Source organism: Periplaneta americana, chromosome 3 (assembly GCF_040183065.1).
Source record: "Periplaneta americana isolate PAMFEO1 chromosome 3, P.americana_PAMFEO1_priV1, whole genome shotgun sequence".
In the NCBI taxonomy this organism is placed as follows: Eukaryota; Metazoa; Arthropoda; class Insecta; order Blattodea; family Blattidae; genus Periplaneta; species Periplaneta americana.
Genome location: NC_091119.1, coordinates 155,601,363 through 155,615,981, shown reverse-complemented (window position 1 = coordinate 155,615,981; position 14,619 = coordinate 155,601,363). Strand labels below are relative to the sequence as shown.

General features: G+C 34.5%; 1 long non-coding RNA gene across 1 annotated transcript; it reads right to left on the bottom strand.

Moving 5' to 3' along the window:
- Positions 1-389: 389 nt before the first annotated feature.
- LOC138697156 (uncharacterized) lies at positions 390-8,772 on the bottom strand. Its single transcript, XR_011331543.1, has 4 exons — positions 8,632-8,772; positions 7,918-8,062; positions 3,302-3,404; positions 390-472 (listed from the first exon to the last, which is right to left on the bottom strand). It is a non-coding gene; the product is annotated as an uncharacterized lncRNA (long non-coding RNA).
- Between the last annotated feature and the right edge of the window lie 5,847 nt (positions 8,773-14,619).

Genomic DNA, 14,619 nt, shown 5'->3' with positions numbered 1-14,619 from the left:
AAGCTGGTCAGAAAGAAGAAAAAGAATTGGTTGGGTCACTGGCTGAGAAGAAACTACCTACTGAAGAATGGACTAGAAGGAATGTTGAACAGGAGTAGAGTTCGGACAGAAAAAGTTATCAGATAGACGACATTAAAAGATATGGATCATATGATGAGACAAACAGAAAAGCAGAAAATATGAAAGATTGGAGAAAACTGGGTTTGCAGTGAAATAACTGCCCTCGGACAGAACACAATGAATGAATGAACGAATTCTAAACCAGTATGACTTCCAAAATGGAACTTCATGGTCCGAAACTTACAGCGTATTATATCTCAACGCTGGTGGAAACTGAAAATTCGTCTATACAACCACAATGAAAAGTATAACATCTCTCATCTGATACTTAACTTCAGTGCGGCTGCAGATAATCTTCCAAGAAGTTCCTCTTGTTATGGCACCATATTGTCTGCTGAGTCGTGCACCTCGCCTAGAAAAGTATTTTAGAATTCATTACATAAAGCATAAAACCAACTGAAGAAACAATGAGGTCATGCTATAACAATTAATACAAGATATCTGCAGGTGTGCATCCATGTTGTGACTTATGCGTACTATTTAAGTGCAAGTTTCACATATGCAATGAATTTCAGTTTATCAGATATCTAACACCAAAGTTTATGTTTACAGTGTCTGACTCTTAGAAGTTTTGTAGTGAGAGTAAGCGTAATACAGAATTATACATTCATAGTAAACGAATTTGTCTCAATACGATCTCTGTTCATTCGAAATCTTACACACATGCTTTTTGTTGCTATTCACACTATTTTCACGCTGTTTAACTGTTTTGTAGGAAAACTTTTATTATCCTTTCAGTTATGCTGAAAGCTTAATTCAATGTATTGTAATGCATTTAAGATGTAGGCCTACTATTTCCTTTCGATGTATTTTTTAACAAGGCTTTGATTTAAAATTTTTATTATTCTAATGTTATTGTATCATAACGATTGTCACCAAAAGGCACTTAAAAGTACACTGTATTTTGTAACACCTACGCTAACAGAAATTAAAATTAAATAATCTATCATTCATTAAAGTTCTCGTTAACACTTTGTTAAAACCATAAAATTTACTTAGTCTTACGTTAAAAGGTGTTAAAATTGTTAAAAAAGGTATATACCTTCGACAGACGGCCCGTTTCGACGCTATGTCACGTCATCCTCAGTGTCTCTTGAACCACTATTGATCTTGACTCTACGATGTAGAGTCAAGATATAACTTTTTTAACAATTTTAACACTTTTTAACATAAGACTAAGTATATTTTATGGTAAATAATCTAATTTGAAACTGTGGGTTGAAGAGTTTTCAACTGTAGTATTTGCATCTAAAATAATTGTGCTAATTAAATAAAGGGCGTAACTACAGGGTGGCTTTTACAGGTTTTCACAGGGTGAAGGAACTTCACAAGATATCTTACTATCAAAAGTGATAGTGAACTAGCCCCTATCTTCTTGAAGTGAAAAATCACTTGCTTTCATCCAGTTTTCCGGACATTTGTACAGCTTTGATGTTGTTTCTGGACATTTCTCTCAACTGCTAAAGCAAAGAATTCATTTTCTAAACTTCAAATAACAAGCTATGTGACGAGGTACTAAAGTGTTTAGGACTTCTATCCATCGAGCAATCCGTGACTACGAAGCTGAAGTTCGTAAAAGTTATAGCTAACTTTGCCGAGATCAAAGCAAGAATGAATGGGTCTTGAGGTAAAGAAAAATTCTATACGTAGGCTTACATTTATAAAACTGAACTGAAAACAAATTTTGAACATTATTTTGTACATAAATTGCATTTAGAATCACGTATTTATATTATTATGCGTGGATAAGAATGATTAAGACATTATGTAACATGTATAAATTTATAAGACTCAAAAATGGTAAAGGGTCCATCTTCAAAATTTTGCAGGAACCTCAAATCCTCCAGTTACGTCACTGTATTAATGTTAAATGTGTTATTTATATTTAAAAGATAAAACTGAATTTTAACTTTTTAGCAGAGAAAAAAATTTCTGTTGTATTTAAAATTAGTATAACTTATAATATGAAACTGACCACTTCTGAGGAAGTTCGATACTGAACTAGGTTTATGATTTCTAATGTATTACGCTTCGAAAATTAAAATAATGAGTTCAATTAAGGAAATACGTTCATATGATTACATGTACGAGTAGCTTAAAACTATTACAATAAATTGAAACTATCATACATAACTCTTCCTTTCAATAAGTAAAGTTTCTTTAAAATAATGGTGTATTTTATATGTGATTAACTTAAAATTTAAGTTCTTAAAATAATAATATACTATTACTTAAATTCATGTTAAAATCTTTCCACGTAAATGTACACCCTTTGAGTACATCTAGCTGATGCCTATTTTATTTCGTTGACCTATCTCCACTGCTGATTTCAGACTCGAGAATTTCTCAATGTAATTCGGAACAACAAGGGCCTCCATTAATAATGCTGTGATGTCTGGAGTTAACATAAAAATTATGAATTCGAAGATAATTTACTTTAATTATTTTATCATCTAAAATTAACTGGTCTATTGCGAACGAACAAATAGTAAATTTTTGTCGCATGTCTTGAAACATTTGGAAGGCAGTTACATCTAAATGTTCTGAATTATAACAGTGATTTAAAACTTAATATCAGAGTAATCATTTGTTCACAAGAGTAAGTCGATTTTCTACACGAAATAAAGTGAAAATTATTAGGAAGAATTTGAACTAGGCTATTTGCAGAATCTTTAGCCCAAATGTGAAAGGACCACAAATCTCTGCTTTCAGGGTGTTAGAAAGATTTTAATCTTTCTGTTGCTTATAATCTGCAACCCTCAAATCCAATAGTATTTGCAGGCCTATAATGTATCTCGCAAATCTGATTTCACTTATCTAAAGCAGTCGTAGAAATTTGAAATTCGATTTATTTACAAGAATACGTTAAATGCTCACAAACAAAGATCACCAAAACAAACTTTTCGTACCTAGTACATTTCCTTCTATTCCGCTATAATTTTTATATGAACTGCAGCATAAATAGAAGAAACTCTTGAAAAATTACGTATGATAGTTCCATAAATTATTTGAATTCTTTTATTTCAAAGTAACTATTGTGTAGCCCAATACATATCAAAAGTATGTACAGCTAAGTTACAGTTTTTTTTAGAACTGTGTGTATTTATATTATTTAGATATTTTTTTTTACAAAAAGTTGGTAATCTAGTAAGAAATTATGTGACTTATCAACTGAACTTACCGATTGCCACTAAGAAATTAGAAAAATGTACGCTGCAATCTGATCCCTTAGAACCGATTTTCTTGTTCCCTTCATCTGGTTGGAAAATCTTTCAGCAGCAATCCTCGGCAGAAATAAATAATATATCACACCTCATGACAGCAACATGCTAACATGTAATTATGACTATATAAACACACAAAACAATCCTCGTCGAATTATATTTTCACTAGTCGAATTTGAAATTCCTGTTTATGTTATCATAGCATATTTGTTAAATATTTTCCAAGAAACTATGTATTTACCAACAGAACTTTTTATACAGAAGCAAATGATCTCCTTTGTAAGCTAAGTATCTAGTTCATCATATTTATAAAATTCCTATACAAAAATGCAACTCCCTTCCCATATCATCTTTAGAATAATAGCAGTATTTACTACCAATATTATTTTATTAATAGCAGAGACAATTATCATGAAGCTCAACAAATTTGGAAGATTTACCGAAACATAACAAAACTATGTAATTAAAATTTTCATCTATCTCGATCACCGAACCATAAATATTAATACGATTAAATTTGCGTTCATTATTTTTGCATTTCTAATTACAAATAGATTATAGATTTATCCTTCGAAGAGGTGGAAAAATTCAAATAGCTTGGAGCAACAGTAACAAATATAAATGCCATTCGGGAGGAAACTAAACGCAGAATAAATATGGGAAATGCGTCTTATTCGGTTGAGGAGCTTTTGTCATCTAGTCTGCTGTCAAAAAATCTGAAAGTTAGAATTTATAAAACAGTTATATTACCGGTTGTTCTGTATGGATGTGAAACTTGGACTCTCACTTTGAGAGAACAGAGATTAAGGATATTTGAGAATAAGGTTCTTAGGAAAATATTTGGGGCTAAGAGGGATAAAGTTCGGAGAATGGAGAAAGTTACACAACGCAGAACTGCACGCATTGTATTCTTCACCTGACATAATTAGGAACATTAAATCCAGTCGTTTGAGATGGGCAAGGCATGTAGCACTTATGGACGAATCCAGAAATGCATATGGAGTGTTAGTTGGGAGGCCGGAGGGAAAAAGACCTTTGGGGAGGCCGAGACGTAGATGGGAAGATAATATTAAAATGGATTTGAGGGAGGTGGGATATGATGATAGAGACTGGATTAATCTTGCTCAGGATAGAGATCAATGGCGGGCTTATGTGAGGGCGGCAATGAATCTCCGGGTTCCTTGAAAGCCATAAGTAAGTTAATTACCGTAATATCAGTCATGGAAAGTTCCGACCTGGTTAGCAGTAAATGCAAAATAAATTGGAGAACTACAATGTTGAATTTCAATTTAAGAAAATTTTGAAATTGCATTTCGTTAACATTTCAGAAAATACTCGAAACCGTAATTTATTTTTGTATCCTTTCCTGTAGAATTTAAGTGCAATCACAGGTATACTTAAACCAGAATTTAATAGATGCATATATATTTAACAATGGTAAAAGTGCAGTATGTTTATCTTTCACCATCAATACCACCACCAAGTCTAGCAACTCTACTAAGCACCTAATTACGATAAATTTATGGAACACATTACACCCTGAAACTTTAATTGGCCTACTACAGTTACATCGCACAGACATTAAGACTAATATTCAGATCCCTTTCATAAAATTGGTCTCTACATACCACATAAAAGTTTTCTGCTCAGTTTACTGCACTTTTACCATTGACAAATATAAAATGGTGACCAATTTAATTTTTAATATATTAAAAAAAAAGAGAAAATTAAAAAATTTGTACCTGTTTGTGACTTTCATTGCATCACACAGACATATGACAATGTATTTTCAAAAGATAATTTCAAAATAGAAGTTATTATTCATTACGATTTAAAGCTATAGGCCTATTTAGTTTTCGTTGGTTGATATTACTTCAAGAATTATGTATTAAAATTATAGCCACAAATGACAATTAATATAGACTTTATTATGAAAAATATTATATAGCAATACAACAGAAGTCTCTAGGCTACAAAATAATGTAACTTAAATAGCCTACATAAACTCTGTCCTTTCTAATTATATTCATCGTTCTTAGTAATCCCTTTGACAGATGTAGATTAATTTTATTTAATTTAAGTCAGAGCATAGGTACGTAATATTAAACGGTTTCATAAATTTGGTTGCAAATTTACAAAGAATAATTATCGAATGGTAACTTCAGCTACATTATTATAAATTGTACCGACTTTATATCAGCCAAATGAGAAGCATCCCGTTAGGTTTTTTCCTAATAGACAGCAGGGAGATGCATTGTCACCTCTACTTTTTAACTTTTCTCTAGAATATGCCATTAGGAAAGTTCAGGATAACACAGAGGGTTTGGAATTGGACGGGTTACATCAGCTTCTTGTCTATGCGGATGACGTGAATATGTTAGCAAGAAATCCACAAACCATTAGGGAAAACACGAAAATTCTACTTGAAGCAAGTAAAGCGATAGGGTTGGAAGTAAATCCCGAAAAGACAAAGTATATGATTATGTCTCGTGACCAGAATATTGTACGAAATGGAACTATAAAAATTGGAGATTTATCCTTCGAAGAGGTGGAAAAATTCAAATATCTTGGAGCAACAGTAACAAATATAAATTATACTCGGGAGGAAATTAAACACAGAATAAATATGGGAAATGCCTGTTATTATTCGGTTGAGAAGCTTTTGTCATCTACTCTGCTGTCAAAAAATCTGAAAGTTAGAATTTATAAAACAGTTATATTACCGGTTGTTCTGTATGGTTGTGAAACTTGGACTCTCACTTTGAGAGAGGAAGAGATTAAGGGTGTTTGAAAATAAGGTGCTTAGGAAAATATTTGGGGCTAAGAGGGATGAAGTTACAGAAGAATGGAGAAAGTTACACAACGCGGAACTGCACGCATTGTATTCTTCACCTGACATAATTAGGAACATTAAATCCAGTCGTTTGAGATGGGCAAGGCATGTAGCACTTATGGACGAATCCAGAAATGCATATGGAGTGTTAGTTGGGAGGCCGGAGGGAAAAATACCTTTGGGGAGGCCGAGACGTAGATGGGAAGATAATATTAAAATGGATTTGAGGGAGGTGGGATATGATAGAGACTGGATTAATCTTGCTCAGGATAGAGATCAATGGCGGGCTTATGTGAGGGCGGCAATGAACCTCCGGGCTCCTTAAAAGCCAGTAAGGAAGTAAGACATAAAAGTAGCCGCAATATAAAATAGCCAAAAAACGGAAAATCTAAGACCATTACATAATACGAAATAGGAATATTTAAGCACCTTTCATACTAATACGGCGATATTTGTGATAAGGCTAGAGTGAGTTTGAAGGTGGATTATTTATGACAGGCTGGAGTCAGCTTCAACTTCAGAGGGGGTCATCGGCGCACGGATTCTATATACGATGAGAAAAATCTACCAGAGGACAGACAAAGTTTAACAGGAGGTCAGAGTAGTGTGAACCAGTGGTCAGAGACGCATGCCCTAGAAGTCAGAGGCACATGCACCAGGGGAAAGAGGTGCATGAACCAAGGGTAGAGTTTTATGTCCCAGAGTCAGTGGGGCATGTTCCTGACGAAAAAAGCGCATGATTCGGATGCCAGAGGCGCTTGCCCGGTGTCTGAGGCCCTTGGCCAAGCACCGATTGCCGAGAGGTGCTACGTAGGTCCGTGTAAACATGCGCCATGGCCCGTAAATACAAAGGCACGTATCCCCGTCGTCAGAGGTGCTTGACCCCGTCGTCAGAGCCGCGTGGCCCCTTCGTATTCGTCGTCAGAGGTGCGTACACCAGTCAAGAGGCATGTAGCCCTAGTCAGCTGAACGTGGACCCAAGTCAGCGGAACGTAGCCGCAATGTCAACGGATCGTAGTCTCAAAGTCAGCGGATCGTAGTCTCAAAGTCAGCGGATCGTAGTCTCAAAGTCAGCGGATCGTAGTCTCAAAGTCAGCGGATCGTAGTCTCAAAGTCAGCGGATCGTAGTCTCAAAGTCAGCGGATCGTAGTCTCATTTGTCGCGCGTAGCCCCAGGTTCAGCAGCGAGAGACTTCTATATAAGCGGAGATAAAGCGAAAGTACCAAATGTCAGAGGCACGTCTCCCTCATACCAGAGGTGTCCCAACCGACGCATAACTTCTACTGTATATAAGGAGTTTAACTGTTTTGCAATAGGCCTACTGTTCACGTAGTGACATTCTATCCATACGTTTGTAACGCCGAATATTGACTATATAAGCTCGGACGTTTTGTAACAATGTAGAAACCGATCTGTAATTCCATATTGTGTTGTATAACAAAGAATAGATTCTGGGACTAGAGGGTGGGATTGTAGGTCGCGCATCCTGTTCTAATAGTGCTCTCCATTTTCCACAGTAGAATATCCCAGTGATTTTAACCTTGCTACGAAATAGTATAGATTAGCTTATCCACAGAACAATTCATAGAATCTTAACTTTTAAATCTTATTTCTTTTATCTTCACAAAAATATAAATTGTAACTTTATATTTTATTCTGAGAACAGCAGTCTTTTTGAGACATTTGTAATTTACCGGTAAATTCATATTTTAAATTTTTGAAGAAATTTCAGGTACTTACCTTAGTGAACTCAGGACCATACGCTCTCTCCATTGAGCATGTTGGACTAATACCACATTACAGCGAATGTGCACCAATGGCAAGCCGTGTAGTTCTGCCAGTGACGTGTAGTCGGAAATTACGTGAAGTAGGCCTAGGCCTAACGCTACGAACAAAAATGTTACTTTGAGTAGTATATAGTAAGAATTTTATTTCAAATTAACAAATTCTCTAAATAATTACGTTTTAATGCATCTCATTCCTCCGTTTGCCTGTGGTTTTTAATTCCATAGGAAATATTCCTAAAATGCAGAACTAGAATTTAACCCACCTTTCATTATGTGATTAATCATCTAGTGAGAATCTATCTACGAATTACAACCGATTACTTTTGGCCATTCTGTTCATGTCCACAGAAGTCCGGGATTAGGATAGATTCAAACCCATAGCGAGGATACATTCAGAGATGCAGAAACTCTCACATTTTTAAGAAGACGTAGAATTAAAGGATCTCAAAGTTAATTGATTTTAACCTTGCTACGAAATGGTGCAGACTAGTTTATCACTCACCGAACAATTCGTAGAATCCTAACTTGAATCTCATTTCTTCAGTCTTCCCAAAAATATAAATTATACCTTTATATTTTATTATGAGAACAGCAGTCATTTTGAGAGATTTATAATTTACTGGTACATTAATATTTTCAATTTTTGAAGAAATTTCAGGTCACTTACCTCAGTGAACTCAGGACCATACGCTCTGCTCCATTGGCTATGTTGGACTAATACCACATTACAGCGACGTGCACTAATGGCAAGATGTGTAGTTCAGCCAGTGACTTGTGGACGGAAATTACGTGAAGTAGGCCTAGGCCTACGCGCTATGAACAAAAAAGTTTTTGTGTAATACATAAAAATAACTATTTCAAATTGGCAAATTCTTTCTCCATAATTACGTTTTAATGCATCTCATTCCTCCATTTACCTGTGGTTTTTAATTTCAAATTATTATTATTATTATTATTATTATTATTATTATTATTATTATTATCATTATTATTATTAATTATTATTAGTATTATTACTAACTGATTATTAATTTTTTATTAGTTGTGTTTATTATTAATTGTCATCGAGTGTAATTAGTTACCACTGTCATTTGCAGTGTGAATAAATGCATGCATACAATATTCCTTAAATGCAAAAGTAGAATTTAATCCACCTTTTATTATGTGATTAATCGTCTAGTGAGAATCTATCTACGAATTAGGGCCTACAGCAGATTACTTTTGGCCATTCTGCTCATGTTCACAGGAGTCCGGGATTACGGACAGATTCAGACTCATAGTGTGAACGCATTTAGAGATGCAAAAAATTCTGTTTCAAAGAAGACCGAAGTAAAGGATCTCAAAGTTAAAGTTAAGAGTATACGTAATATTACCACGCTACTGAAGTATATTACTTAGAAATATGCACACGACGTCTACAAACAGTCCATTTTGGAAAATAGAATGGGGCAAGGCAAATCTCAACGTCTCGAATGCTGTGGGCCTCACGAGGCAAAAAGCTCAGAACCAGGTTCTCAGAAGAATTTAATTTAAGAGAAGGTAAAAACACTCACAAAATCCTGCCTACGAAACCACACAAAAGAATTGGGGTTGATGGTTCATACTGTATTTTTTTAATTGCGAGAGAAACCGACGTCTGGAAATTGTCATACATATGTTTCGCGAGTAACATGAATTCTTCATTCAAGTATGATGTCCTTTACGTTTCGTTATTCTACAAGACGCTGTCGGACCATATCAGACAACCTGTATTCCAATGACGTGATCATAACATTCTAATCCATTTTATTATATGATTCTATAATTTACTTCCTCATACGATATATGAAAAGAAAACATCCACATGAATTACTAAGGATCTTCGTTACTGCTGTCTATCATCTCACTGGGACGAGAGGAATAAAGACGTCAAATATTGCATTCAGGAAGTAAGCCAAGAGTAGTCAAATGCGCCATTGCAACAAATTGTTTGCGGTAATTAGCAACTTTTTCTGCAGGATCTCAACGAAGACTTAAGACTAATAAAATTAAATCTTTCTTCAATTCTCGTGTTTCAAATGAGACTGTTTTTCAGCCTGAAACTGATATCGTGAAAGTAAAACATTCCCATTTTAAATTTTATTTCAAATTCACAAGTCTGAGTGCATGTATTTTAAAAAAAATCCTTAAACTCTCCAAAAATATTAATTCGCTACCATTTTATTTTATGTGTACTATCAATCAGCAAAGAAATAATTATAAATAAATTTATCTTTGACTCCAGAAATGTGAGCGAAATTTTCATAATGGCAGAAGTTCAGTATAGTATAATCTCTCCTTCACCAGTTTTCTCGAGACTTACTAAACCTTCAAATGCTATAGTTAATTTTTTATTTCACACGAACAGAAAATGGCTAACATTCAGAATACTTTCACCAAATTAGTTTCTACATGCTACATACCGTAGCCTACATACATTTTCCCCGACTATTTTACTGCACTTCTGCCATTGATACAAAATGGTGCCATTTTAACCATTTTAGAACCAAGATAGAATTTCAAACTGCACTGAGACACTTAAGACCATTCCCATGAGTCAAGTGAATTTAATTTCTTTCGCTTTCCATGCGTTGCATTAACGAACAAACGTGACTAAGATATTTACCAGAATTCTAGCCGAACAGTATGAAATACAAACCAATGACGTAGCCTACAATCTTCTTTTACAGTAAAGTGTATTCGTGTCGGTTTGCTATCAGTCCAACTACAAAAACTTTCATAGCTGCAGAAAATGTCGCTTATTCAGAATGGAGCCTACGATTAAAATATTGAATGTAGACGCAACAAAATTTTTCAGAATGATCGAAATCCGGTGATTTTCTAGAACTAAATTACATTTTCCTTTAGTGAAAATTTTGAGTGGAAGCAGACATTTTATTTCAAATACCTAGCTTATTCTCATCGTATAGGTCTCTAATATCTTAATTCCGTTAAACTATGTGTAATACTTCATTAGTAAAATTTTAAAAAGAATTTTAGTGAATGTACGGCAATAGAGAATTGATTACTCGAATAAAAGTTACATCGAACAATTATTTCCTGTTTATTTGTTTCATTGCAAATTAGCTTCTACTTCGGGGAGAGAGAAAAAAAAAAAAAAAAAAAAACTGGAAACTCGACAATTACCTTACCGAACCCAGAACCTACCACTCCGCTCTTCGGAATACGTTGGACTAAATAGAGTCCAGAGTTCCGCGACAGGTACTAACGGCAAACTGCTCGATTTAGCCAGTGGCATTGCAGACGGAAGTTACGTACATATCGCTTTTGGGGGAACTAACGTACATTTCGTATAATATAGATTGATGATTTGCTTTAAATATCTGTATTTGTTGTTGAAAATTATTTCAGATGCAGCTATTTAATATTTATATCTGCCTGTCTTCTAAATCTCACATATATACAAATAATCATAATAAAATACTAAATCGGAAGTCGGCCCAATTCAAATATCCACTATTCTACAGCCGATCCCGTCCGCGTATACATAAATTAACCTGCCTCATCGCTTGAACGCACTCAGGGGTGTACACTGGCGTTCAAAGCTATCCTAAAGCTTCATAAGGCTTTTAAATATAGCCGACAAGTCCTACAATCACGACAATTCTACAAATATGTTAGAATATTTTAGCATTTGTTTTCTGACAATTCTTACCTGCTTTGACAAATACAATTTGTGAATTGTCAACAGTGTTTCAGTAAACATGACGACAGAAAAAGTATGTAAGATCGATAGCAAATTATAAACGTAATCGATATGAGAAGAGCTGATCGATTTATTTATAAAGCATGCCATTATTGAATTTGTTGAAATTAGTATCTACCAATAAATTATGAACAGCAAGATAATTACAATGAATTATAAATTTGACTAAGAGAACAACGACATTCCTATCAACAAATATAGCCTCATTTTCAAAAGAAGGAAGGAACCATCGATCTTTCCATCGACTCCTGGCAAATTGGCTGCTTTCATGAAGAATTATGGAATGATTTCGATAAGCGATATGCATCAGTAGTTAAGTGATATTGAGCTCTATTTCCATCTAGTGTAAGAACACATAATTATTTTGGCTCAAGTGTTTTATTTCTTTTTGTTTTGTGCAGCAAATCTCTTATTTCGCTCATTATATATTCAGCTGATATTTTGCTAATATGACATTTATCTATGAATACAAACTCACTGAAAACGTAATTTAGATTTATACTTTCTTTAAATACCTTTGTCCTACGTGGTTCCCCCTAGAACCATTATTTTCTTTACAGATGCTGCTACTGCTAGTAGTACCACAGTCTACTATACAGGGTGTATCTAAATTGGTGTCAAATATTTCGGAGACGTGTTCCTAACATCAAAACAATTAAAAAAGTTAATAAGAACATGGGTCTGAAAACCATTTGTTAGAGAGTTATTAAAGGATTTGTCCCTTCATTGACCGCTGATTGTTTGATGGTGTTTTGTTTGTTTATATTTTGTAGAGCGAAGAAATCAGAAGAAAATGTATTCTGTGAGTGAACAGAACGAAATGATTTGCATAATTTAATTGAAGATGTGCTTCTGGACGTCATCCAACGAATGTGTTTTAACACGATGCTGCTCCAGCTCATTTCAGTCTGATAGTTCGTAATTTTTTTAATGAACGATTTCCCCAAAGATGTATTGGTCGAAGGGGATTCATTGCATGGCCTGCTCGATCACCTGATTTGAATCCAATGGATTTCTTCGTCTGGGGACATTTAAAGTCCCTGGTTTATGCGACTCCTGTACTTAATGTTGATATTCTGAGAGCGTATCCAAACTGGATTTCACGAAATACGAAACACTCCAGGAATTTTCAACAGAGCACGCCACAGCATGTAACGCAGGTTTAGGGGACACATCGAAGCAGGAGGAAGCCACTCCGAGCAATTTTTGTAACATTAAATTTTGTCTTATAACTCTGAAATAAATTATTTTGAGACCAATGTTCATATGAACTTTTTGTAATGTTTTGGTGTTAGGAACATGTCCCCGAAATATTTGACACCAATTTAGATACACCCTGTATACAGTCACGAAGCTTGAGTTTTGAGGGTGCTAGAAACAATAGACTGTGACGGTACTATTTTGCATTGCCTGTAATGAGGCGATATTAGCGATCCTAGTGGTGAGCAACTATCTAATGTTTGCATATTTACTATGTATTGAGCTTCGCGACTGTATATACTAGACTGTGGTAGTACCTAACGAACATGACACTTGAAATAAAGTATTTTCCCTAAAATCAACCAATATTCAAGAGTCCCAATTAAAATATAGCCCAAGTACTGCAACAATAAATTGTCAACCTTTTATGACATACGAAACATGAGGCGTCATAATTGCATGACAGTTCTACAAATTAATATGTCAACAAATGAATTGACACTTTTCTGTTTCATAAAATGAAATATGTCAGAAAAATCTTGACAAATTGTAAAATTTTATTTGTCATTGTAGAAATTGTATGAAACGGGAATCTGAAAAATTGTCATGACGTTTCCACAAATTAACACGATTTTTTCTGACAGGCGGAATGTTTTTTGAAACAGAAATTTGACAATTTGTAGAGTCGTCATTCGTTACCTGTCAGAATGACATATTTACAATTGTCAAGTTTTATGAAATAGCCCCTGATCTACGATTTTCTGATCCTGTAAGCGAACTTTCAACCAACGGAATAAGTCAGAGCCAAAGATACAACAAACTGACCGACTTTGAAATAGTTCCGCTAGTTTCCAATAGGTAACACAATTATTGGACAATTAAACAAGTGATGGGGAAAATGGTGATATAGCTTAAGTATAAATTATTCTCATAATTGACAGTATCAGCGGTTCCCCGCTGAACCTAGTGTCTTTTACAATCATTAAAGGGGGATGAAAATTTGGATTCTGTAATGCGCGTATATTTATGTACACTGACGTCCAAAGATATCTGACCTTAACTTTCTAACCACGGGATAAGTCAGAACTAAAGATATAACAAATTTACAAACTTTGAAACAGTTCCGCTAGTTCTCAAGAGGTGATCCTGTAATTGGGACGGGGAAAGCAGTATTTGGGAAAATGCTGATATAGATCAAGGTATAAACTATTCTCATAATTAACAGTATCCGCGGTTTCCCAATAAATGTCATGTTTTTTTTTACAATCATTAGATGCGGATGAAATTTTGAATTTGATAATGGGGGTATATTTATTATATTGGCGACACAGACTATTATCTTCGCCATCTATTCATAGTTAGTTATTACTTCTATGAATAAGTGGCGAAGATAACACGAACAAAATTACCGATCACTATTAATATTAGGAGGAATCAGAGATCTTTGAACGCCACTGTACTATTAACTATACTGAATTTTACCTTTGTCATCTATTCATCCCAGAAGTATTTGATTCCGAAATAAATATGATTACTATTAATATAAAATTGATGATAGTACGGAGCAGCTCCGAGAAGATGATGTCAGCAGCACAACATGAACTTTGCTTTATTAGGCCTATGTTCTTAATGTTAACAAAAATTGCTGCCATATTCTTATAATTTTAATTTTTCTTTGGTGAAACATAGGCTACTATCTGTAGGCGCCAG